This window comes from Podarcis filfolensis (genome assembly GCF_964270895.1).
Source record: "Podarcis filfolensis genome assembly, chromosome: 10".
Classification (NCBI taxonomy): Eukaryota; Metazoa; Chordata; class Lepidosauria; order Squamata; family Lacertidae; genus Podarcis; species Podarcis filfolensis.
In genome coordinates, this window is record NC_139612.1 from 37,763,454 (window position 1) to 37,786,528 (window position 23,075).

The window sequence follows — 23,075 nt, forward strand, 5'->3', positions numbered from 1 at the left end:
CAACTACCTTATTTTTTAAAGACCTCCTTCATAGGAGTCTTTTACCATATCCAATATGATAGGTATGGATCCTTTCCACATTTGATTACACCATGGAACCACAACCTCATTGTGAAATACGGAAGAGAGGGATTGTCATTTTCCATGATAAATATGCAATTTCTGCCACTGATGGCTGGATGTTGCACTTGCTGTGTGATTCTGTTTCCCTCCCCCTTCAATGGGATTGTGTGGTAAACATGAAATTAGCATTCCTTGCATGCAAAAGCAAAACTACTTGAAAATGGAGAAACTATTTATTTAATAATCAAATATAATAGCTAAGCAACAGCATAAGAAATAGATTTCAAGCGGAGCTCAAATACCAAGAAATCAACAGCCTTGGAAATTTCATGCCTTGGAAATTAAGAGCTCGAGAAGCAATTTGAAGGAAATATCAGGTAAATTCAATCCTAAGTGAGGTTAGCACTTGAATTGTTCCAATCCCAGAGGATATTAATTGCCTTGCAAAGCCTGGTAAATTCATCATTAAAAGTTTGTTTGGGTCACACAGAGACACACACACACTCACAACAAGTCCACTTACCATTTTTGGCGGTGGCAGTTGTGGCCTGGCGTGTCTATGGAGTCAGCAGGCGGAGAACAACTCTTCCCACATGGCCAACAGATAGTGTTTCCTCCATTGGCTATGATGGTTGACTGGACATACCCAAGAATTGGCCAATCATAGGTGAACTAAGGGGTGGGTCATTATTCAGCAGATCTGGGTGAAGTCTACCCTGGATGGGCTTCACTCAGGTCTGCTTTCTTTTTATTTGAACTGAGTGTGCTCACGATATCATCAGATGTCCTGCCCTAATGTTTTGACACTACCCATGCAGTAGGAATGTTGGACAGTACATGCTCGGACCTTGCTGTGGAATTACCGGTATTCAGTTACCATATTTTAGGCCAAGGAGGAATTTACCTACAGACAAAATTGAGGTTTTGCCTTCTTCATAGCAATTGTCACAACTTGCTGGTGGAAAAAGGGCACTGAGTTGGATGCTTAGTCCCAGCATTGGGGGAAGATTGGTGCTCTACCCCTATTCCTCTCTCAAGGAATCTGGGTACCTCAGAAAAGGAATCCAGGGGGACGGATTCTGTCTGAATGCCCAAACAGGTGTTAATGGGCCATAGAACATTCTGAATGGCATCCTAGAAGATTTGTCCAATTTGGTGCATATCATGAGGTAATTCATAACCCAGGATTGACTCTGAAGGAATAATCTGTCACCAATACAGGTTGGATGATTCAGGATTCACACTCAGTGCCTATGCCAAAGCCAAGTGACACCTGCAATCAATAAAAGTTGTGGCCGGTTTGATCCCGGTATCTTGCCCTGTCATTATTGGTTTCCACTCTCTACTCCAACAACATTAGACACACTGTGCCTGGACACTAACTAGTACTTCAGGAAGTAAACTATGATACTGTGTACCTGGTTTCCCCAACCTGGTAATGGTACCCTCCAGGTGTTTTGCACTACAACTCCCATGATCTCTGACCATTGGTCATGCTGGCTGCAGCAGATAGGAGTTGTAATCCAAAACATGCAGAGGGCACCAGACTGGAGCAGGCTCCTGCTGAATACTGGCTTTGGTCTTACTACCAGAGTCCTGGGCACATCTTCACTGCAAATGTAACCTTGCTTTTTAAACTAGTTTAGCACTGTGGATTTTAGACAGGCAAACTATTTTGAACTAGACACCAGGAATCACACATAATTTCTTAATAAATCCCCAGGGATGCTTGGAGGAGTTTGTACTGGTTAGACTGGTTGTGACTAGTTTTATATTTGTGGTGTAGATGTGAATGTTTTATCCTAGGCAATATCCTACTTGGAAGGTATTCTGTTTCTTCTCATTCCTCTCTCTCTTCTCTTTCAATTCTCTTTGTGCTTGTTATGTACTGAGTTTGCATCCTAGAAAAATAGGCAGGTAGGATCCTAGAAGGCAGCAACCTGATTGGTCTGCAGGAGCTGCCCAATCCGGCTCCAGGAGGAAGTGAATCAGCAACCTGATTGGCCTGTTAACACTCCACTCCGAGTATATTTCAGTGCTCCTCTAGGCTAAAGTTTAGATTCAATTCAAGCTATGATCAAGAACCAATGGGATGCAAATAGGAACATAGAAAGGTGCCTCAATCTGTTCCAACATTCATTCACGTTGCCTTCTGTCCCATTGCAATTGGTCTATCAGTGGTGGACTTTGGGCTCTCAAGTTTCAGTGGCACCCTGTGCAATGCTAAAATTTGGCGCCTCTCGCACTCTGTTCTACATCTTTGATACAGCGTCCCCTGCAGTGCCAGTGACCAGTGTTGCTACTTTAAAACAGCCTCTGGGTTTATTTTGCACAAGTATTTGTTTCCCCTGTTTCATCATCTGCTGATGTAGAAATAGATGTACTTTTTTCCATTTATCATAGTACACAATAGACACAAACATCTCAGCCATCCATAGATATTTACAAATCAATTGCCTTCCTTATCCTTTCAAAGTTAATGCATTTCTAGAAGTGTAGCCCTGTTATAGTCTTTTGTACTAACAACAACAAAGAGTCTTGTGGCACTTTAAAGATAAAATTAATGAAGTGGCTAATGGCATATCACAAAGGCACCTATGGCTGGAATTCTAACCATGTCTACTCACAAGTAAGTCCCATTCAATTAGATGGCGCTTACTTGCAGGTAAGCGGGGATAGGATTGCAGCCTCTCTCACACATCTAACTGCATAAACAGCTTTTTTATTGCAACACTTTATTTCACAAATGTGTATACTTTATAAAAAAAAAAAAATGGTCAGGTATGTGTGTCACATTTAACACCCACCGCAAAGCAGTTTGTGTATCTATTTACATACAATGTGTGTATGTTTAACAAAATGCTTCTGTTGTAGAGAACTAAGGTGAAAAGAATTCATAGCAAGAGTCTGAGCTGTGATGGGGGTCAAACAAAAATATAGAAGAAATTCTGCTTGGTAGTCCATGTTCAACAGATTCCTCTGACATGCCGAGATACAAGTGGTGTTCTTAAATATTAATTTTCATCAGCCAGGCTTGTAGGACTGTTTACAAGACGAGTAGATGAAAGGTTGAGCATCAGAAGCAGGAAGTAACTGCCTACACCGTTTTTAGAGATTTGAAAGATGTAGTCTGAAGTGTCTTGAAAGATATATATTCCATGACTTAAGGGCAATTCACTTTTTATTTCAGTATAGATACGCAAAATAAATGAGGCTCTCTGCAAATGTGAACTGTGCACACAGACATCATATTTGGAATGCTCCTCGCAAAAATACTCTGAAGTAGCAACTTGAAAAAATATGGACTTTGCTTATGAGTATTTAAATGAACATGCCCAATTGCATACGGAGGCATTCCTTCCACACTTGATCAAAGGTGTACATTTATTGTACTTGGGTAAAAGGTAAAGGGACCCCTGACTGTTAGGTCCAGTTGAGGATGACTCTGGGGTTGAGGCACTCATCTCGCTTTATTGGCTGAGGGAGCCGGTGTACAGCTTCCAGGTTATGTGGCCAGCATGACTAAGCATGGCAAACCAGAGCAGCCCACGGAAATGCCGTTTACCTTTCCGCTGGAGCGGTACCTATTTATCTACTTGCACTTTGTGCTTTCGAACTGCTAGGTTGGCAGCAGCAGAGACCGAGCAACAGGAGCTTACCCTGTTGTGGGGATTTGAACCACCAACCTTCTGATCGGCAAGCCCTAGGCTCTGTGGTTTAACCCACAGCACCACCCGGGTAGCCATTCCCAAATACAATTGTAAAACAAATGTGAGTCTTTATACAACGCCAGATTTAGGGCAGTGCGGGCGCTTTCTCAGACCAAACAGTGCACTTGAGAGCATGCACAGAACAGAAGGCAAGAAGGGGGAGGGCACTTCAACAAACCCTTTTCCAAAAGGAATTATTGTGAAAAGAAGAAATAGAGAGGGCTCCATATTTTGCCTTCACTCAGGGCACCGTATTACCAAGCTCTGCCCCTGCTTTTACTTCAGTGCTGCAGCTGACAGACTTTTGGAATTGGATATTTCCAAATTCTTTCCAAATTGCAAAGTTCAGTGAATGGTCTTAGACAAAGCAGCAAATCTAAACTATCTGGAGAGGTATGGTATCTCAGATCCAGGAAGGTTGTTGTTAATCAGCATTCATTTGCAGACTAAGATTATTGCAGATTTGGATTATTATTTTTCTGGCTGAATCTGCTAGTACCTTATGGTGGTAAGGGAATTCAGAAAAAATGGGAGAAAGTGTGGGAGAAAGCTCCATTTCATCAGCAAGATTTAAAGAGAATTGTTTTAAATTCATAGGTGATATCTGACTCCTGAGTCTCTGAGTAGGATAACACATAGTTCCAGTCCCAATCATTGGACGTTGTGTGGAGGACTAGGTCATTTCACAGTGATTGAGGAGCTTTGGAAGAAGGTTTTCTATGAGCTCCAACTGATTATGGGGCAGCTGCTGTCACCAGATCCACGTCTGGCACTGTTGTCCATTTTAGATAATGGAGACAAAAAGGCACTTTATCAGAGTGCATTGGTTTCCTTTTATATTGCAACCTGCATAGTGGTATCCTGAAATGGTAAATTAGCAGAATAGAACCTAATTTGAGGAATGGTATTCTCAGATTTGGTTGGTGGCCCTAAATGGGAGGGGGGGACCCTTGTCAATTAAGGGAACGGAAGACTCCAAGGAGGAAAAAAAAGTTTTATGTGAAATGGTTTTGTTTTATTAAATATGTTTCACTCAAAGAGCATAATAGGCTCCCTCCATCAACTCATGTGGCTTTATGGAGTGATGTTATAGGTTGAATGAGTTAATTTTCCTTCTTCTTTTTATGCTTGGCTAGATGATTACTTCTGTGGCGGTTCCCTGATTGCTTCGCTAAGTGTTGATTTGTGCACGTGTTGTGATTTTCTGTTGACTACTTGTTTTGCTCTTATGTTTGCTGTAACCAAATGCATATGCTTTGAGTTCTTGATTTTTTTTGCTTGTTTTTCTTTGATAGGGAAAGATGAAAATAAATATAATCCCTTTTTAAAAATCTACCAAGAATTCCAGTTCAAGTAGCTTAGTGTTTTACAAGGGATCAAGTTATTTCCCACATGTGTCACTTTCACATTTTTTCATTCCTAAGTCTGTTCCTTTCCAGTTCTGCATTAATGTGTGTTACATCTGCATGAGAATTCACACTTAAATACTTATTTTAAAATATATTTTGTCACACAATATGCAGTTCTTAACATATTTATAAACACATTTTTGGGGTGAAGGCATCCTGAAATTCAGAAAAGTGTGAAAGTGTGAACCAGATCACTTCATACTGGTATTGGCAAAGGGTTTGTCAGGAAAACCTATGATTTACAATCCTTTAAATTTTGAATGAGAGAGTTTCCACGCAAATAGATATAACGGAAAACACTATTTAAACTGAGTTAAACTTGTGGACTTTGGCAACGTTCCTAATTATTTCGATGAACTGGGATCTTGCCCTAACTTTGAACAATTCCTCCAGTAACTTATGCTCCCAAATTATTTAACGACAACAATAAATAATAAGCAGCAGATGTGTCTGGGATTCAAAATTCATTATGCAATAAATCTGGGCAATAGAAATGTTTGTGTCCCCAAACTATCATGCACTAAGCTGTTTCTTGTTCGATATCTTCAAATCCCTGTTATTTAGCATAACAACAGACCAGACATGCAACAAACAGAATTATGCGGATGAACAGAGAAACCCGTTACAGAAAGCAATTAATCCTCAGCAAAAAGATTTCTTTTGAAACCACATAATGATAGTGTAGCTAGAAGTATTTTTAATAATTTTTGCTGGGTTCTGCTAGTTATGCTGAACTGACTCTCATCACACTGTTTTTCTGCTTTTTAAAAAAGATGCTTGATACATTGTGATTAGGGAACTGGATAGAAACTTGTCTTTTTGCTATGTGAAAGAGTAACCTGCTGTTCTAGACAATCACCTTTATTGTATTTCCTGTAGATGCTAATAAGCATGGAGTGAGAGTGAATAAAAGCAACACTTTGATACACAAAAAAGGGGCAAATGCATCTCTGATAGTCCATATGGGGTAGCCAAGAGAAGAGCTATTCATGCTAATAATGACTAGAACATTATTAAATGGCTGAGTGATTTAACAAAAGATTCTGGCTTGTGTAGCTTTCTAGGTGCAAACTGGCTGCTGTTATGTAAAAGTAAAGGTAAAAGGGAGTCCTGACCATTAGGTCCAGTTGCGAACGACTCTGGGTTTGTGGCGCTCATCTCGCTTTACTGGCTGAGGGAGCCGGCGTAGAGCTTCTGGGTCATGTGGCCAGCATGACTAAGCCGCTTCTGGCGAACCAGAGCAGCACACGGAAATGCTGTTTACCTTCCCGCCTGAGCGGTACCTATTTATCTACTTGCACTTTGATGTGCTTTCGAACTGCTAGGTTGGCAGGAGCTGAGACCAAGCAACAGGATTCAAAACCGCTGATCTTCTGATCAGCAAGCCCTAGGCTCTGTGGTTTAGACTGCTGTTATGTACTTTGCCTAAATAAAAATCCCCACTCTTAATTTCTTGTCATTCTTTCATTTGTAGCTTGGGGAGATTTTCAGGAGACATTTTTTTCTATATCCTTATTTTTGCACTACTTGTTCATTCTGTTTCACCCCAGCTGTTTTTGGACCCCAACACCCACCATCCCTCACCATTGGCCAGTAGTAGTAGCAGTAGTAGTAATAATAATATTAATAATAATAATTATACCCCGCCCATCTGGCTGGGTTTTCCCAGCCACTCTGGGTGATTCCCAACAGAATATTAAAAACATGATAAAACATCATGATAAAAAACATGATAAAACATCACGATAAAACTTCCCTAAACAGGGAAAATGTCTTCTACAAAGTCAGCTGGAGACCCAAGGTTGAATAACACCATACTAGAAGGTTGGTACACATCACATTATGTACACCTGTGTCATTCCCCCCTAAATTAGTGATTGCGTGCACACACGCACACATACTCTTGTATATCTTTGAATTATTTTGTTGAATTGAATGATACCTGGACCTCTGTATGGTGCAGCCATCATCTTAGTGCCAGTTCCACCTTTAAAAATGCAGAAGACCTTCCTTTGCAGATTTAAGTAAAGGCACCAGTACACTGAACAAGAAGACCAATATTTTGTTGTAACACTCGACAGCAAAGTGTCATGGAACTGGTTGTGTGCTGGCCCTCGATCAAATAGATCTGGGTCCAAGTTCTGATTCAGCCATGAAATTCAATGGATAGCAGTGGAACAACAATAAATAAATATTCTTTTAAAGTAATTAAATAAATAAAAACTTCATGCAACACCAACTCCAATTCACTTTTCAAAGCTTGCACAGTCCAGCTGGGAATTCATGGTAAACACAGCGAGCTACTCCTACTAATCCGTCATTTTCAGCCTTTGTTTGTTGCTATTCAGTGGTGCAAACTCCAAACAGTAGCAATTTAATACATTTTCATCCAATTATACTCCCCTAATGTTTAACATTACACATCCCTAGTGTACTATGTAAAGTCTATCACAAGCCCAATTTCAAAATGATGCCAGGCAAGCGAGAAGAGGAGGAGAAAGGGGGGAGGGGGAACCCTACCCATGCAGTATACCACATGCCGGCATTCTCATTTAAAGTTGGCTCTCAGCAACTACACCAGTGGGGTGTCTGCCTGAACCACAGATCTCTGGCGTGCTAATGCTGCAAGTGTTGGTGAAACAACAACATTAAATTAGTACTGTGCTGAAGAATTCTCCTGCACTCTGTCCCCCCAACTATTGCCTGTCAATTAATGAGAGAGAAAAATGCATTCAAACATTATGAAAGATGAGAGAAAATTATAATGGGGTTGTTGTTGTTGCAGCACTTCCTTTACTTTTAAGTTAGATGAGGACTGTTTGTGCATGTCGTTCCTTTCATTCTATAAATCATCTCACCATTGGGCTACACCAGTCGTGACTGGTGAGGATGGGGCACCATTGCTGTGCTGCTTCCCAGCCCAACAGGCTTCTGACACTTACCAAGAAGGAGAAGGGAGGTGAAAGGTGCAGGGAGCTGGGTGCTGTGTAGCATGTTGTTGAGACTTAGGGAAAACTATTCCTCCCCTGGTTGCAGAAAACCAGAAAGAAAGCTAGAGTCCTTTTTAAAGAGTTTATACATTCATAATAGCGAGAGACAAAAGAACACATCAAGCCCTGACAATGTTGTTGCTCCAACTGGTCTCCTCCTCCCTCCTCCCTAACAACAGTACCTCCCTTTACGGTGGCTGCTCATGGTCAATTGTCTCTGAATCCTTTGTTCCTGTTAACGAACAATGAGTCCAGTATACCAGAAGGAGTGTCTCCACCCACATTGTTCTGCCCGGACACTGAGGTCCAGCGCAGAGGGCCTTCTGGTGGTTCCCTCACTGCGAGAAGCCAAGTTACAGGGAACCAGGAAGAGGGCCTTATCGGTGGTGGCACCCACCCTGTGGAACGCCCTCCCACCAGATGTCAAAGAGAAAAACAACTACCAGACTTTTAGAAGACATCTGAAGGCAGCCCTGTTAGGGAAGCTTTTAATGTTTGATGCACTATTATATTTTAATATTTTGTTGGAAGGTGGCCAGAGTGGCTGGGGAAACCCAGCCAGATAGGCAGGGTATAAATAATAAATTACTACTACTACTACTACTACTACTACTACTACTACTATTGAAGAAGATGTGTCAGCTGGCTGCTCTGCTTCTGTCTCCCCTTCCCTTTCTGCTAACACTTCCCAACTCTTCTGTTTGCCTATCTGAGCTGTGATCTTCCTCAAACTCCTGAATTCAATGTAATTCAATGCTGCATTCCTCTTCTCCTGCAGCGTCAAGAGAAGAGGGGAGGTTATCTCCACCATTCCTCCTCCATCTTGCCCTCTTGAGTCCAGTCCCTGACACATGTGGCAGGAGTGTCTGACCCACTGTTTTGGGAAGCCAGGAGAGCAACTGAGCCTTACCCCCATGGCTTAACATCCACTAGACTCCATTATCTTCTGATAGTTGCCACCAAGAAATTCCCAAAGAGTCGAGGACAGAGAGGTCACTAGAGGTCACTTTGCCCCAAACCCCTCAAACCTAAAACACCCTGGTGTGGATAAATCCTTGCCAACAGGCAAAACTCATTTTTCATTTATTCTACAGAGTCCGTTTTAGCACAATATTTAACTTTGTGGGCTTCCCCCTTTCCGGTTACTTTATTAGCATAACATTTCACTCCATCAGGACTACGATTTGGCATTTAAAAGTGTCAATAAAAAAACCCTTTACATAAATACATTCCTTTTATTGTTTGACTGATAATTTACTGGCTATCATAATATTTTGTAGCACAGCATAAATAACCATTAATACAACTACCAAGTTTATGGCAGAGTATGATTTTATACCCTGTGGTCAGGGTGATTGTTCCATGAAAGGGTTTTCTGTTGTCATCCTTGCCATTTTCTTTTTCTTTTTTTTTTAAAAAAGGAGACAATGTTCAACTGAGCGTGCCTGTATTAGTAATCTGTTTGAATTTTCTAGGCATAAACTTCCAGCTCAAACTGAACAGGGGAAACAAGCCGAAAACCTGGGGCCGTTTTGGAGGGTGGGAGGTTTCGTATGTGGAGAATTCATCAGGAGGCAGGTTTCCCATTGCATCTAGCTCCCCTCTTTTAAATTTAAATTTATATGCAGGTGCTGAAGGATCTCCACTTGATAGCTACTAATTGGTGGCTGCCATTTAGCACTTCCTCACATACCCAGTTCCTTGTAACAGTAGTGCTAATTAAGAGCTCCTACAACATCTTTGACAGTGCCACCTAAATATTATTTAGGTTACTACATCCACCTATGTCACATGTGTCATTGTGGAGAGGCCTAATCCAACACTGATGTATCTGCAGGTGTACTTTAACTAAACCAAATGTCATCAACAAACTGATAATCTGTATTCCAAGTTTTGGTTTGTTTTGCTTGTGTTATTGCTATGTTGTGTGAGTGTGTGTGTGTTGAGTTCTATATAGTTTTAATCTGATACTGTATATCTGCTGCAGATTCTTATGCTTTTAATATTGTTTTGTTGATGAACCTCTAAATGATTTTTATCTGAAGAATTGCACAAACACACTACTGATTGCATGGTAGGACAGCGGCTGTACTCCATGCTCACCCACCCCAGACAACAAGGGAGCCACAGTGGTTCAGAGGTTAGAGTCCTGGACTAGTACCCGGGAAACCAGGGTTCAAATCCCCATGTAGTTATGAAGCTCACTGGGTGACCTAGGGCCAGTCACTACCTCTCAGCCTAACCTACCTCACAGGGTTGCTGTGGGGAATAAAGCAGCTGAGGGAGAACTAGGTATGCCACCTCAAGCTCCTTGGAGAGGTGGGAAATAAATGAAACAAATATGTAAAATGAAATAAACTTCATGTGCATTTGAATTTATGTTGGAATGAGTATAAATCTCTCAGTTGCTCCTCAATCTTCTTAAGATTTCACAGTGTTGAAAATGGCTTAGAAATATAGCCAATCTGTGGGGAAAGTGTGAATTGTCCTCTTGTTAAGTACCAACATTTGCTCCTGGAAAACTGAATTGGAGCAACAAACACAGCGCCGAGAGCGACACTTTCAAAGTGAAAAGATGAAAGGTTGGAGAAGAAAGTAAGTGGCAATCACAAACCAGACACAAATGAAATTGGACAGATAGAACTAGTGCGGATTGCAATTTGTAAATTATTGAGTGGGACTGGGAGCTTCGTGGATGAGAAGATGTTAGAAACAATTTAAATTAACTATGGTATTAAGATGTTGCTTTTTGTAACACTTTCAAAAAATCTGCTGGGTGCCCTACCTCCAGTTCTATTTAGATCATTTGGAGCATTGCCTTTGACTTTGCTCACACTATTCCCCAAACTTTTCAAGGTAGGTTTTCCCATTCCAGTATATTCCAGATTTCAAACCATTCCTATTTCTTTCTTTTTGTTTGCATTTTTTAAAATTACAAACTGTAAAGCAAGTCAAAGGTTCTGCGAAGTTACAGGGAACCAGGCAGAGGGCCTTTTTGGTACTGGTGCCCGCCCTGTGGAATGACCTCCTATCAGATGTCAAAGAAATAAACAACTACCAGACATTTAGGAGACATCTGAAGGCAGCCCTGTTTAGGGAAGCTTTTAATATCTGAAGGACTATTGTATTTTAATATTTTGTTGGAAGCCGTCCAGAGTGGCTAGGCAAACCCAGCCAGATTGGTGGGGTATAAATAATAATAATATGTTGTTGTTGTTGTTGTTGTTGTTGTTGTTTTGACTGTACAATTGCAACCTCTGAGAATTAAAAGTGTCCAAGTTCTATTCTATGCACAGAGTTAGTATTTGATGTTAACACAGATGTTATAATTCAAAATGGAGTCACTACCACAAGTATTCCAAGTAATATGGCAACATCCACCTGCAGTAATAAAAAGATTCTAAATGTCTCTCTGTTAAATGCTCCCTTCAAGATTCCCTCCCTGTTGGGGGTCCCTTTCTGCATATATCAGTTATGTGCAAAGTCCCCATGATGCATTTATTGTGTATACACTGGGGCTATGACTAGAGTGCACATTATCATCTAGGATGGACCAAAATAACTGAACAGGGTGAATGAGAGAGAAAGAAATCACTATGCACCCAATACCAATTTAAGTTAACCGAAAACCACCAGAGCCCAGTTTATTTTGCTGATTTCATGCATTTCATAAGAAGCTTTTCACAGTAATGTGAAATGCAGTTTGCCACCACATTTGAAATGTCTAAGCATTGCTGAAGGCACCCATAGGAAACTGAGCTGCTGGAGGAAAAAGACTGCTCATTGCATGCGAGTGATCTAAAGTGACTGACAAATCCTCATATATTATCAAATGCCTGAAGAAGTAGCTTAATATTTGCTAAAGGAAAGGGGGGGGGGAAACCTAATTAAATAGTTTGTATTTGCTAGGAGCATGCTAGGCTATGAATATGGAAGTATATATAAAGTAGAATCATAGAATCATAGAATCATAGAATCATAGAGTTGGAAGAGACCACAAGGGCCATCGAGTCCAACCCCCTGCCAAGCAGGAAACACCATCAGAGCACTCCTGACATATGGTTGTCAAGCCTCTGCTTAAAGACCTCCAAAGAAGGAGACTCCACCACACTCCTTGGCAGCAAATTCCACTGTCGAACAGCTCTTACTGTCAGGAAGTTCTTCCTAATGTTTAGGTGGAATCTTCTTTCTTGTAGTTTGGATCCATTGCTCCGTGTCCGCTTCTCTGGAGCAGCAGAAAACAACCTTTCTCCCTCCTCTATGTGACATCCTTTTATATATTTGAACATGGCTATCATATCACCCCTTAACCTCCTCTTCTCCAGGCTAAACATGCCCAGCTCCCTTAGCCGTTCCTCATAAGGCATCGTTTCCAGGCCTTTGACCATTTTGGTTGCCCTCCTCTGGACACGTTCCAGTTTGTCAATGTCCTTCTTGAACTGTGGTGCCCAGAACTGGACACAGTACTCCAGGTGAGGTCTGACCAGAGCAGAATACAGTGGCACTATTACTTCCCTTGATCTAGATGCTATACTCCTATTGATGCAGCCCAGAATTGCATTGGCTTTTTTAGCTGCCGCGTCACACTGTTGGCTCATGTCAAGTTTGTGGTCAACCAAGACTCCTAGATCCTTTTCACATGTACTGCTCTCAAGCCAGGTGTCACCCATCTTGTATTTGTGCCTCTCATTTTTTTTGCCCAAGTGCAATACTTTACATTTCTCCCTGTTAAAATTCATCTTGTTTGTTTTGGCCCAGTTCTCTAATCTGTCAAGGTCGTTTTGAAGTGTGATCCTGTCCTCTGGGGTGTTAGCCACCCCTCCCAGTTTGGTGTCATCTGCAAATTTGATCAGGATGCCCTTGAGTCCATCATCCAAGTCGTTGATAAAGATGTTGAATAAGACCGGGCCCAAGACAGAACCCTGTGGCACCCCACTAGTCACTCTTCTCCAGGATGAAGAGGAACCATTGATGAGCACCCTTTGGGTTCGGTCAGTCAGCCAGTTACAAATCCACTGAGTGGTAGCATAGTCAAGACCGCATTTTACCAGCTTCTTTACAAGAATATCATGGGGCACCTTGTCAAATGCCTTGCTGAAATCAAGGTAGGCTACATCCACTGCATTCCCTTCATCTACCAGGCTTGTAATTCTGTCAAAAAACGAGATCAGGTTAGTCTGACATGACTTATTTTTCAGAAATCCATGCTGACTATTGGTGATCACAGCATTCCTTTCTAGGTGCTCACAGACTGTTTGCTTAATGATCTGCTCCAGAATCTTCCCTGGTATTGATGTCAGACTGACTGGGCGGTAATTATTTGGGTCCTCTCTTTTCCCCTTTTTGAAAATAGGGACAACATTTGCCCTCCTCCAGTCTGCCGGGACTTCGCCTGTTCTCCAGGAATTCTCAAAGATGACTGCCAGTGGTTCTGAGATCACATCTGCCAGTTCTTTTAATACTCTTGGATGCAGTTCATCTGGCCCTGGAGACTTGAATACATCTAGACTAGCCAAGTATTCTTGTACTATCTCCTTAGTTATTCTGGGCTGTGTTTCCTCTGCTGAATCATTTGCTCCAAATTCTTCAGGTCGGGCATTGTTTTCTTTATCGGAGAAGACTGAGGCAAAGAAGGCATTGAGGAGTTCAGCCCTTTCTGTGTCCCCTGTTTGCATTTCACCATCTTCTCCTCTGAGTGACCCCACTGTTTCTTTGTTCTTCCTTTTGCTACGAACATACCCATAAAAGCCTTTTTTGTTGCTTTTAACCTCTCTAGCAAGCCTGAGTTCATTCTGTGCTTTAGCTTTTCTGACTTTGTGTCTACACGTGCTGGCTATTTGTTTGAATTCCTCTTTGGTGGTTTCCCCCCTTTTCCATTTTTTGTACACATCCTTTTTTAATCTTAACTCAGTTAAAAGTTCTTTAGATAGCCACCCTGGCTTCTTTAGGCACCTTCCATGTTTCCGTCTCATTGGTATTGCCTGAAGTTGTGCTTTTACTATCTCCCTCTTAACAAACTCCCAGCCATCATGAACTCCCTTTCCTTTTAGTATTACTGTCCATGGGATCTCACCAAGCACTTCCCTAAGTTTTATGAAGTCGGCTTTCTTAAAGTCGAGAAATTGAGTCCTAGTATGCTTGGCTGCTCCTTTCCGCTGTATAGTAAACTTCAGAAGAGCATGATCACTCGCGCCTAATGATCCTTCCACTTCTACCCCACTAACTAGGTCATCAACATTGGTTAGGACCAGATCTAAAATGGCTGTTCCTCTTGTTGCTTCTCCCACTTTCTGGACAATGAAGTTGTCTGCAAGGCCAGTGAGGAATCTGTTTGACCTTATGCTCTTGGCTGAGTTTGACATCCAACAAATATCCGGGAAATTGAAGTCCCCCATTACTACTATCTCCCTTCCTTTTGCATGCTTGGCCATCTGTTCCAGGAAGGCATCATCTATGTCCTCCGTTTGGCTTGGGGATCTATAGTAAACTCCCACAATGAGGTCACTGTTATTCTTCTCTCCCTTAATTTTGACCCAAATGCTCTCACTTTGGCTTTGAGGTTCTAAATCTTGGATCTCTTCACAGGTATACACATCCCTGACATATAACGCCACTCCTCCTCCTTTCTTGTCTGGTCTGTTTCTCTGAAATAGATTGTATCCCTCCATTATTACATTCCAATCGTGGGACTTATCCCACCAGGTTTCAGTGATTCCTATTATGTCATATTTAGTTTGCTGTACCAAGAGCTCAAGCTCATCTTGTTTATTTCCCATACTTTGCGCATTAGTGTACAGACATTGAAGTCCATTAATCATTCCCCCGTGTCTCTTATTTAAGGATTTTTTCCTCCCACCACTAGGTCTGCGTGCTGTTTGCTCCATTCGGTCTATGACATTTGGATGATCATCTTCATCAATTGATAGACTCCTACCTTCAGGAGCACTGTCTCCCTCCCCCACATTAGTCAGTTTAAAGCCCTCCTGATGAGGTTTCTGAGATTTTTTGCAAAAACATTCCTCCCAACCGTTGTGAGGTGCAGCCCATCGCTTGCCAGAAGTCCATCTTCAAGAAACTGCATTCCGTGATCTAAGAATCCAAACCGTTCCTGTTTACACCATTTGCGAAGCCAGTTGTTCACTTCCACTATTTTTCCCTCTCTCCCTGGGCCACGTCGTTCAACTGGGAGGACAGATGAGATGACAATTTGTGCATTTAATTGCTTCAATTTCCTGCCCAGAGCCTCGTAATCTCTTTTGATCTTCTGGAGGCTATTGCTTGCAGTGTCATTGGTTCCCACATGAACCAAGAGGAAGGGGTATTTGTCAGTGGGTTTTATGATTCCTTGCAGTCGTTCAGTTACATCTTGGATCTTAGCCCCGGGGAGACAGCACACTTCCCGAGACATCTTGTCAGGCCCACAGATCACTGCTTCTGTTCCCCTCAGTAGGGAATCCCCTATCACCACTACACGCCTCCTCTTAGGTCTGGTCGGGGTTCTTCCGTGAGCTGTCCGTTCCAAGGTCGCCTGCACATTCCCTGAGGACTGCCTTTGCTGCTCGTCTTCATATACCTGATCGACTGTAATGAGGGAGAGATCCTCAAATGGAGTCTGCTCTTCGTCTTCCATGCTAGGGGAAAGGACCTCAAAGCGATTGCGTATTTCTAAACAATCAGAGCGAACCCTGGGCCTCCTACTTCTTTGAGTCACGTTTCTCCATATATCTGGCTCCTGTGTTGGTGAACTAGCCTCCTTCTCAGGGGAGTCCCCTGTCTCCTCCTTGGTGGAGACGGTGTGCTCTGTTGCTTCCAAGAAGAGCTCCAGCTCTCTAATTCTTTGGAGCGTAGCTACACGTTCCTCCAGTTGCTGGACTTTGTCTTTTAAGAGGGCAATCAACATGCAATTGCTGCAGGTAAAGCTGCCTGCAACCTTTGGCAAGATGGCAAACATTGCGCAGGAACCACAGGCGACTGCAGCTGTTCCCTCACCCTCCATCTTGAGAAGGTGTCGTTGGGGGTGACTACAGCGGTCCTCCATCATAAAAAGCGTGAAGACAGGACAAATAAATCCCCCCAAATAAACCTATATCTCCCCCAACAAACGTTTGAGACTAGCTCTCCTAAATCTAAAAGATGGATCAAACTGCGCGCGCCGCTAGGCGCGCGCCGCTGCCCTACAAGCTCTGACAAGCTCCTCCCACAGCTAATCACCTACCTCAACAGAAGCCCTGCCCCCTCTGACCTTTGCACAGAGAAAGCAGCTAATCAGCCACAAGAAACTCACACAAGAAAACCCTTTTTGTTCCTTCTTCAGCTGCTGCCCTACAAGCTCTGACAAGCTCCTCCCACAGCTAATCACCTACCTCAACAGAAGCCCTGCCCCCTCTGACCTTTGCACAGAGAAAGCAGCTAATCAGCCACAAGAAACTCACACAAGAAAACCCTTTTTGTTCCTTCTTCAGCTGCTGCCCTACAAGCTCTGACAATACAACAATACTCTTGTTATATCTTTTCAGAAACACACAAAGACAACTCATAATCTGCTATTATTTTACTGGATTAACAAAAAGAAAGTAAGGCTGCATACACATCATGTATTTAAGGCACATTCATGCCCTCCAAAGAATCGTGGGAACTGTTGTGGGTGCTGGGAACTGTAGATTTTTGATGAGTAAACCACAGTGCTCAAGATTATTGAGGGATGTTTTAAATATATGGTGTATACACAGCCTATGATGAGAATTTGAATGAAGACTAGACAGACTCTTCCTATGGAACATCTGTTCATACATAATAACCAGGACATCAAATATCAAAAATGCAAGCGTTTCCTATTTTAGGCTATGAAATGTCAAGACCCACACTCACATATGGTGTGCATAGATTTCAGGAGGAAACCTACCTGTGCTTATTTTTTCGAAACATGGTCATTGGCCAGTGTGCAATTGATTCTGGAACCAATCCTGTAAAATAAATTGAATGACTAACTCAATTCTGTTGGGTTACACCTGCAGGCATTTGCATCTGCGCACACTGCGAGCAGCCATGTTAACACACTCACCAAACTTCAACACTCACAATTCTTGGACAGTTGAAAAACTAAGGCTTGCAGGTTTTTATTAAAAATCCTAAACTGCTCCCTGGGAAGCGGGATTGATTGTTGAACCACTCTGGAAACTAGCTCTGCGAAGGGAATAGGGGTCTCTTAACAACTCTTAGGGACATGGGTGGCGCTGTGGGGACGCGGGTGGCGCTGTGGGTTAAGCCACAGAGCTGATCAGAAGGTCAGCGGTTCAAATCCCCGCGATGGGGTGAGCTCCCGTTGCTCGGTCCCTGCTCCTGCCAACCTAGCAGTTCAAAAGCACGTCAAAGTGCAAGTAGATAAATAGGTACCACTCCGGCAGGAAGGTAAACGGCGTTTCCGTGCGCTGCTCTGGTTTGCCAGAAGCGGCTTAGTCATGCTGGCCCCATGACCCGGAAGCTGTATGCTGGCTCCCTCGGCCAATAAAGCGAGATGAGCGCCGCAACCCCAGAGTCGGTCACAACTGGACCTAATGGTCAGGGGTCCCTTTACCTTTACCTAACAACTCTTAGCACCCTTTACAAACTACAGCTCCCAGAATTCTTTAGGTGAAACCATGACTAGCAAAAGCAGTATCACTATGCTTTAAATGAATGGTGTGAATGTGATGCAATTGTAGGTGGAAATAAAGCCAATGACAAGCAGAGCCAACTAAATTCTAGTTTTGTCCCCATCTGCCTCCCTGCTGAGTTCTATAAGGCGCAACAATGAGACTAAGGAGAAGGAAACTGACAGGCAATGCCACTCCCTGTAAGGAAGAAAGCAGGCAGACATGCGGAGGTGATTGAAGGCGGTCCCCCCTCTGCCCTAATGGACCAGTCTTCATGGCAGATAGACTTGCCACTGCTTTGTGAGGATTATTTCCAGGCTGCTGCCAGATAATCCTTACTTGCAAAGGTACAAATCACATGGTAGAGTCAATTGTAAGTTTGTACATACAGTCATTTCCCGGCATGGAACAACCACATGGAGGCAGCATCCAGAGGCATTCTATACAGTGGTACCTCAGGTTAAGAGCTTAATTCATTCCGGAGGTCCGTACTTAACCTGAAACTGTTCTTAACCTGAAGCACCACTTTAGCTAATGGGGCCTCCTGCTGCCGCTGTGCCGCCGGAGCACGATTTCTGTTCTCATCCTGAAGCAAAGTTCTTAACCTGAAGCACTATTTCTGGGTTAGCAGAGTCTGTAACCTGAAGCGTATGTAACCTGAAGCGTATGTAACCCGAGGCACCACTGTATTTGCTCAGTCAAGTCAGAATGTGCTGCTTATTCACACAGCTCATGTACAGATGATCTAAATCGACTTTTCCCATCGTCCTTAGGGTATTGTCTTTTTAAAAGTATTTATCTTATTTTTAGAATAGCTATTTATGCCCACTTTTTTGTCTGAAATCCACATGTAGCAAAATGTCAAAAGCCAAACTATGGCTGGCCATTTCTAATTCCCTACATCAAATTCATTTTATTTCTCTCCCCCTCATGGCCTCAGTATTTTCACCAAAGATGTTGACCTATATTCTCCTCCCAGCACCCCCCCCCCCTTATTTAGAGTAGACATCTACATGCGGCAAAAATAAAAATCCCAATTAATATCCTGGTTTTGCCTCAGTGGTAAAAAAAGGCATCTCTTGAATGCAAATAAGCAGTGATAAATTGTCAAATATTCAAGAGGTGGAAAATAAGCTATAGAGCCGGGCAGGATTTTGTCATGTCTAGAGTACAAAAACGTCTCTCTCAGAGCTGCGAAATAGCAGGCTGTCACATACCACATGTACAATTAAAGTTGGTAATGTCCTCAAGCATTTATGTGTATCTGTTTCAAAGGCTTAAGCATAGATTTCTATTTAACTAGATGTATGGTTGTATTTCTCCATTGCATCCAGGCATAGGAAGTTGGATGTCCCAGTAAGAATGCGTATTGAAATCATTTAACAGCATGATGATGTGAAGAGATTGCAAATTCCAGCCATTTGGGGGAATGAAGTTTACGCAGCTCACTCAAGCACAGAGAGAGCTTTCTGGGGAAAGAAAAGCAGAAGTGAAAATGGGATGTGTTGCGATGTCTTGGTGTCAGAGGACAAAATAAATTGTGAGCCAATGTGTTTAAAATGCTCTTAGAAGAGAATACATTATCTCCCCATGGCCTGCCACTATAAAGGCCAAGCATATGTGAAACTTTGCAATGAATAAAAAGGCACCAGTACTTCTTTTTATAGCACTGGATGGAACTGCAAATAAATCAGATCCAAAAGCAATGCAGAAACTCTCACCACTGTGTCTAAATAGGAAATTGCTAACGAACTGAAAGCACAGGGAAAATCATAATAATGAATGTATCTTGACTAGGTGTATGTGTCTCTCCAATTCAGTTAATTATTTGGGACTGAATTAGATACATTTAAAGCAAAGCTTTGCCCCCCCCATTCACTATAATGGGGAATCTAAAAATGTTGTTTCCCCTTTTTCAAAGTAGATGGCATTTACAGGCACACATGCCCATCCGGAGTGGATCCAGGCTGCCAAATTGTAGGCAGAGACATACAGGTGTTTTCATGCAGGGATGTCTTTAAAATCAATTTGTTTTAAAGCATCTTTATTTTCTGCCAGCATTAGATTCAGTTTACAGGCATGGCTGCCCCTTTTAAGCGTACGAAGCCTGCCATATTTCAGAATGATAGCTGTAGCGGTTCTCCCTGGTAAGAATGGAGTGGGGATGGGGGGAGGAAGAGTGTAAATTTCCAAGAAAGATTGGGATTGTGGGAGCAGGGATAATGCCATCTGCCAGCAAGGGGGACGAGATGGGTAATTGGCCTAATCCAGCAAACTCTATTTAGTTTTTATATTCAGCTCAAAAATGTACATTTTAGGTGGAAATACACTGCAAAGCATACAAGAACATGTATTTAAGGGAGAAGAATGCATGTTAAATGGATACAGTGAGTCTGTTTTATCCCTTATATTCCCAGTAGGAATATAAGGGAAACCTGTGTTTCCAGGTAAGTTTCACCTCTCCATAATATTAGAAGCCACAGAAACTCAGGGCTGGGCTTCCAGGGCTTCATCAGTTTCTATGGGAAAGTATCTCCATCAAGATACAACAGGTGTCTACACTGTGTAGTTTCCAGAAACAACTGAAAACATTTTTGATTCAACAAGCTTTTCCAATTAGATGAAAAGGTATTTTCCTTTGCTTTAAACCTGTCTTTAGTTGTTTTCTGTACAGTCGTACCTTGGTTCTCGAACAGAATGCTTTCCAGGAGTCCAAACCAAAAATTTTTTTCCTTCCAGTAGCACCTTAAAGACCAACTAAGTTAGTTCTTGGTATGAGCTTTCATGTGCATGCACACTTCTTCAGATACACTGAAACAGAAGTTGCCAGATCCTTCTATATAGTGAGAAGGTGGGGAGGGGTATTACTCAGAAGTCCAGGAGTCCGTTTAACTTCCAGAACTGTTCAAAAATGAAGACTCAGCTTCCGATTGGCTGCAGTAGTGTCCTGCAGCCAATCAGAAGCTGTGGAAGCTGTGCTGGACATTCATCGAAATTCATTCGAAAATTGGAACACTCACTTCCGGTTTTCGATCTATTGGGAGCTGAAATGTACGAGTTCCAAGGCGTTCAGCAACCAAGGTATGGCTGTACTTTCTTAAGAAAAAAATCATACACATTGAGATGAATGTAAAAGGAAATTTATAACTTAATAAAATAAATACAAAATGTGTACAATTTAAAGGTGATCTTTCATACTTTTTAAAAAATATAATGCATAAAACACAGAACTGAGGCCATACTAATGGGTCATGGAACAGAAACTGATCCATATGTACTTATGGATTCTGGGTGCAGAGTGCCAGTTAAAAGGTCTTTAGAAATAAAAATTAATTCCACAATATTTTTCCAAGCTTCCCACTGTGTTGCTTCACTCTGCCCTCACAGTAGCAGAGCATGTTACTGTTTGTCCCAGAGATGCCACAAAAGATTCAAAGAGAAAGAGAGAGAAATGAGCTTGCAACAGGAGTTAATGCATTCATTTCAAACCTGAGAGTCAACACTTCACAACTGTGGTAATAGCAAGTGTCCAGTGGCTACCCACTCGTAAAAAAAAAAAAAAGTGTCAGAATAAGATCAAATGAACAGGGGGGAAAGGCAGCTTTGCAATAAAGGATTGCATTGGAGAGAACAAAGGCATAAAACATCAAGACTGGAGATGTGCAATTGTTCCTTTAAAAATCTTTGCTTTTCCTGATACAGAATATTAAATAGTGAAGTCTCAAATCATAAAATCAATCCAATTGCTATGGTAATAATAAAGAAGAATCCTATTCAAAATGCTGGACACAGAGCAGATGAAATTATACCTTTTGGGACCTATCATTTGCTTAAAATGCTTCTGGAGTCATCTCTTATTCATCCAGAGCTGGTATTCAGAGCAAAACATAAAAATAGATTTTGTTTTTAGGCTTGGGCTTACAGTTCTCTGGCTGGGTCTAGCGCTCTTACAATGAAGGTGGTGAGGATGCAGCGTGGTAATTATATTATAGATAATTAGGCTTTGTCCAGAGAAATGGTTGAAATTTCAGTTCACTTTGATACCAGAAGAAAGATAGCCAGGAAAATGCAGGTAGCAAATCAAGATGTAATTAATCATTAGCAGAGAAGGCATTTCTCCATCTCTAACTCCAACCAGAACCAGATCTCAAAGAAACATTGAAAGGCAAAGAATGTAGAAGTGCAAAGTAGTCATTATATTAGCAGAACTGGGGATGAATTTGGAAAGCAAACTACGTAGGGCAAGTGTCAAAGTGCTGACACTCAGAAAATAATGCTTCATTTGTTGAAATCTCTTTGTTTGAGAACTACAGTACATACCAAAATGCAGGCGTAAGCTACAGTTTATTTTTAAATGAAGAAAAACATGTAATTATTTTCCTCCCAGGGAATACTTAATTGGCTCTTGTTGATGTGTGTGTCTGTGTGTTTTTAAAAACCAAGCAAACAGTACACAGTGACAAAATTTGCACAAATTAGCATTCTTCTTCCTTCTGAATTAAACATCAGACTTGCACTTACGTAAACCAAGGAAGATCTGCTAAATCAATGCAGACATCCTTCTTTAGATTGGGCAGACAGATGCACCAACATGTCAACGCTCCATTATGTTCATTCCCATACTGTTGTTTCATCAATTCTCATTTATCACTTCTTTAAAGGACAATTAATTCCAGTCTGTAGATTCGGGTTCACCACTATACTCCCTTTGCCTACAGCCTGAAACTTCATTCTTCCCTTTAAACCTTTATACCACTGAAACATTTATTTAAACCTTTCTGATCACAAGTGAAGGTGTATTTTTACAAATGTGAATTGTGAGTTGATCATTTCTGATTCAGCAATTAACAAATTAGACTCAGAATGATCTCCCCACCACCACCAAATGGGTTGCTACAAGATACCCGGTGAGGTCAGAAGTGTTCTGGAGATACAAGCATAGACTTTACAATATTTTTGTTCACACTGAATGTTTATCTCCACCCCCCTACGTTTGGCAGTATTCTCATTGCTCTGAGCAAAGCTATGCTATTTGCAATCCATTTAATATTGCCTCTCTCAAAAATGTTCTACTGCAATACATCAAATTCAGGGTGGCTTGAAACACTGCAGGATGCAACAATCACCACCTCCTGTTTGTGTTTCATCACTGCACCCAAAGCATGCACAACTTTCCACTGATAAATATTTGAATTACCTATGTGGCTGCATTTCACCACAGTGGAAATACATAGTCCCTCTTTTGGACAGTGCAAAAATGGCATACATTAT

At 41.9% G+C, this 23,075-nt stretch overlaps 1 protein-coding gene across 5 annotated transcripts in view; it reads right to left on the minus strand.

Annotated features, from left to right (window-relative positions):
* Positions 1 to 23,075, minus strand: part of MGAT4C (MGAT4 family member C) — a 320,040-nt gene that overhangs the window by 72,095 nt on the left and 224,870 nt on the right. Inside the window, exon 2 of one of the 5 annotated variants that reach the window (XM_083573466.1) lies at positions 17,075 to 17,135. The exons of the other annotated variants lie outside the window; for them this stretch is intronic. The gene's annotated coding sequence lies outside the window, so the exon portion shown is untranslated. The remainder of the gene's footprint in view (positions 1 to 17,074; positions 17,136 to 23,075) is intronic. 5 annotated transcript variants of the gene reach the window in all.